This window comes from Homalodisca vitripennis, chromosome 8, assembly GCF_021130785.1.
Source record: "Homalodisca vitripennis isolate AUS2020 chromosome 8, UT_GWSS_2.1, whole genome shotgun sequence".
In the NCBI taxonomy this organism is placed as follows: Eukaryota; Metazoa; Arthropoda; class Insecta; order Hemiptera; family Cicadellidae; genus Homalodisca; species Homalodisca vitripennis.
The window spans coordinates 40,371,357-40,376,110 of NC_060214.1; the positions used below are offsets into that span (position 1 = coordinate 40,371,357).

Sequence of the window (4,754 nt, forward strand, 5' to 3'; positions counted from 1 at the left end):
ACTGGGTTCATTGAGAGACAGGAAGTGTGTGGTAATCCTTCACTGCATGTGCATACTCAGCAACGGAAACGGATATACAGTATTCGTACACTGAGAATGACAGCGTGCACAAAAGGGGAAATGGTGGCATCATACGACCGTCAAGGCATTTATTATTTATTTACTTAAATTCCCACGGTATAACCATTTTGCAAACTACTTTAATTAAGATGACTAACAACAGCAAATGCTCATAAAAATAGTACTGTATGAAAAATCAACAAAAATTTAACAACTAACCATGCCTATGACATAATAAATGAACAGACATAACAAAAATATAACTAAAACAATGTGAAACATAACAAAAGTGGTATCAATAACAATAGTGCAATAATCAGTAATAATATAACAAGTAATAAAAAATAATAATGCAGCAACGACAACAATAACAATGATAACAATAATAGACTAAATCAACAAAGATAACAGTAATGGAGAAATTGAGTAATTATTAATATAATAATTAATATAATATTGGGAGTGCCGATGGCCTAGCGGTCTAAATCGTTGGACTTTGGGTCTGAGTTAGAGATAGCGCAGGTTCAAATCCTGTATGTGACCGTTGCACTTTTTATCAGTACAATCAACCTCGTACTGTATCGACTCTCCCCCTTATTCTGTTTGATAAGATCCTCGCACAGGCCAGTGGCCCATGAGGACGGACAGAATAAGGCTTAAAAGGGGATCGGCCTCTCCTTAAAATAAAATACTGTGCAGGACTCGACAAGCTCACTCCGACTAAAATGTCTCCAGCCTCACTGTCGACACAGCACGTCTCAACGCTCCCAGTCGATTGCAGAAAAAGTCAACTCCACTGCACACCTCGTTGCCAAGCCGAAATATTCTTGGGACAGAGCTGAACTGCAGATAGTTGCGGTTTAAGTGGCCCAGCTCGAACAGGCGGCGTGACTTTGTGGCAGAAGGGAGACGAAATGCAATTCGCTCCAAAAGAGGGGGGGGGCAGACTACCACAAAGTTGACAATCTTGTAAAGAAAGACAACATCTGCAACCTCCCTTCTAACGACCAGTGGATGTAGCCGAAGCAAGTTCAGATGCCTATCAGGCTCTCTCCGGTCCAAATACCTAAGGAATGATTAGCCTAATAACTGCAAATCATAAATCTTTAATCTATTAAACATTATAATATAATGTACCTGACATACTTTCCTTACTTGATGTTACCAATGTGCATCGTTGGCTTATTTATAACAAAGTTGGAGTGCGTCAGACCACATGTTAGATGTATCGTAAAGTTTTTGCTGAAGTTACAGTTGGAGGAATTCAGCTGTGCTCGTAGGGCCCATATACTACCCTTTCAACAAATAAACGCTATCTGTGTGGCGGGTTGCGATTTCAAACACAAAAACACACTATAACAACTGAAAAACAAAGATGAGTTCTATTATTGCTATTATTTGGTATTCTCGTATTATTTAATTTCACCACAATCAGCACTGTCACAAAACAGACTGATTGTAGTGAGTGTGATGAGTTATTTGGGTTAATACGATTCCTGAAAGGAGGGTTTTACCCATGAGTCACAAGAAATGTTTTCGGGACGCAACGCATAATGCTACCCCGCCACCCCTCCCGCCTATCACCACACATTCAAGGTCACGTGCGCAGCTATAGTCCTAGAACTGTACATGTATTTTTCTTGATGTGTACTGTGGACAGATAGGAAAGGAATGCTTACAGTCTAGTGGGTGATAAGCTTCAATGACGCTCAGCCGAATTTCATCCATGAATATGCTCTTCAAACATGGCGTTGCCTTTGAAGAAATGAGTTTCATGAAGTCCATGGCTATGTTCGTTCTTATCCATTGGTCAAACAGAAGCACAACCAAATAAATCAGAGCCATCGATGATAGCAAAATATACTAAATTTCAAACTTATAGTTCCATTTATTCTTGGACATTACCCTTTGCTAACGCTCAACCAAATCCCAAGGAGTGACATTCACCATCGACTTGGTGTTCCACATATATAAATGCAAAATTTCAAGTTCCGTTATATAGATGTCATGCGGATATAGAGGCAGAAATGAAATGTTTCCAGCACTACAAGTGATAGGCTTAGCTAACACTCAGCCAATAAGTTTAGAATACAACCAATAAATTAAACACTGTCTCTTTACCTGTTGATTTTGTTAGGTTTATTGTTGTTATTTCCCGATTTGTATTTATTTCACGTTTTTATTATTACCTTTTGTTCTTAGAATATTTTTTCTGTTCATTAATTATTTTATTGCATTAATTTTAACCTGTTTTTCTGTGATGTTCTTTGACTCAATTATAGCGGCTCCGCCCTTTTGTGTTTCTTTTTTAAAATGTTCATTGTTAATTAATACAAGCACTTAGCTCATTTTTTAGTTGTTATGAATTACATTGTTGCAAATGCATTAAAGTTATTGTTGTTAAGTTTGAACCTGTTTTGTTTATTAAGTTTATATAGTTAGTACACACTATTGTATCTAGTCTATGTAATGGAAATCGTTGAAATACGAGTAAATAAAGAATTTTGTGTATAATCTCAAGCAAATGCCGATTGGATAGATTCCAATCCTCGAAACTTTATGCTGTACCTTTTATAACCTATAACGATGGCAAATATTCGAAACCTTGCTATCCTTTCATTTCCAGTGTATTGTAACGAATTTATAATATGAACCAAAAGAATTAATTATATTTATTTCCCTTTGCGCTAAGTAGTATCATTTCAGTTTCAGTTTTAAACTACCAATTGGAGTTTTTATCCTCAAAGTGCAGGTGTGTAGAACGATTGGTATTCACTCTGAGTCATCGTCCAGGAGCTTGCGGTTTGACGCAAATTGTTACAAAAACTTAGATGAGGAATTTAATCTGGGCTGCCTGGAACAATGAAAGAACAGTAGTTATAAAATTATACATAATACTAACTTGTACTTGTAGGAGGTATGAGTTATTAGTGCTTTGATATTAATCATGCCCTTCGTTGCTGGAACCAACGATTTTGAATATTTTTGATCTATTTCTGACATTCGTATTTAAATCTTTAGTTCAGCAAATTGCCAGATTTGCTGTGATTGAGCTGTTCTGCAGAATGCAAAATAATCTAAACCTACCAACACTCGTATATAGACACTATCTTGGCATCGGGGTTCGAACTGAATTATTCTACTACTGTACGTATAATCTATTTTAAAAACTAAAGCAGAAGCATTGGCAATTTAACTTAATCTATTATACAACGTTTAATAATAAGCAATTACTAATTAAAAATTCAAACAAATGGTCATTTCCCTACAAAATTCATGATTTACGATATTGCTTCGAATATATTCAGGGTCGTACTCAAATTTGGCGGGCCCCGGTTCTATATATTAAAAGCGAAAAGTTTGTATAGTTCATATCAATAAAACTACTCTGGTACACATTACTTCATAAAATACTATTTAAACAAGAGTAATTGTAATAATGAGCCGTGTAAAATGCTAAACCTACAACAATGATCAAAATTTGCTTGGGTAGAATGTTGGCCTCTTACCGGAAATTGGCGTACAGAAGACATTGTTTTGTAAGGTAATGTAGTACTCAGCCAGTCTTCCAGCAGAACCTCGCTACAGTGCGATGTTTTATATCGCAGGTCTACGTGCTGCAATGTGCATTTCTCCATGCAGCCAAGCGTTCCAGGAAGGCGATAAAGTCTTGCCATTGCAATGGTTCTGCAGGGATACGCTTATCTGCACGTCAGGTGCGTGCCACAGATAAGGTATTCATGCTATCAAGGAGAGTGAACAAACGGCTGTTCTGCTTACCCTTCAAACATGTTAGATCACTCACACCTGAGACAATCTTTTCCGTACTATTAGTCATGTCGATAACGCATGTGTGTGAATTATAGTGTTTAGGCTACGTGCAGTAACTAGGGCTTTGCTTTGGTGCGGGGGGAGGGGGGGGGTTATTGTGATTAAAGAGGCACCGCAGCAGGAGGTTAGGAATACAGCTGAACAACTTTAAATTTGAACAAATTAGATAAGCTTCATTGAAATTTAAAAGTTTAACTGCCGTATTAAAAAAAATGTTGGATGGCTGTTAAATTCATATATCATCTTTGGGTGTTTGGGAGGTAGTTCTATTTATCTTAGTAACTTCAATGTCTGTTATAATTCGTAAGTGGATGTACGACTAGATTTTCCGGATTTACACCTGATATTATTGGATTTTTAGAGTGAAATTTCTGCAAAATGCTAGAAATCTTGGGTCTTTTTCGTTTAAGGGCCAGCACAAAAGACCCTAGCTTGCCTATTCAAAACTCAGATCACGCGATGCTTGCCCGCTGCTTGCTCTTTTAGAAAAAAAATAACTCGAGCTTGCAAATTCCAAGCCCAGATCAACTCACCTCGCTTTATTGAACCCAAAACTCAGACATAACTAACGCAGGTTTCATTACGGGCAAAAGATAAGCGGCGCGCGTTTATCACTGATAAGATAAGACGAGTTTATACTAGAAATAGTACCTGGACTACTGCCCTACGAACTAATAACACCAAAAAAACGATTAAATACATTGTCAGTCAAGTATAGTATGTTTGTAAGGTGCTGGCCCTTAAACGAAAAAGACCCGAAATCTTCTCTTATTAATTTGTTTTCAGAAATGCATTATGTAACAGAAATGGTATTGTTAAAATTGTATTTGTGAACAAAAAGTATTTTTGTTTCTAGTTTTATT

The 4,754-nt window shown here is 36.9% G+C and overlaps 1 long non-coding RNA gene across 1 annotated transcript; it reads right to left on the minus strand.

Moving 5' to 3' along the window:
• Positions 1–2,704: 2,704 nt before the first annotated feature.
• Positions 2,705–3,675, minus strand: LOC124367597. Its single transcript, XR_006922914.1, has 2 exons — positions 3,570–3,675; positions 2,705–2,914 (listed from the first exon to the last, which is right to left on the minus strand). It is a non-coding gene; the product is annotated as an uncharacterized LOC124367597 (long non-coding RNA).
• Positions 3,676–4,754: the final 1,079 nt, after the last annotated feature.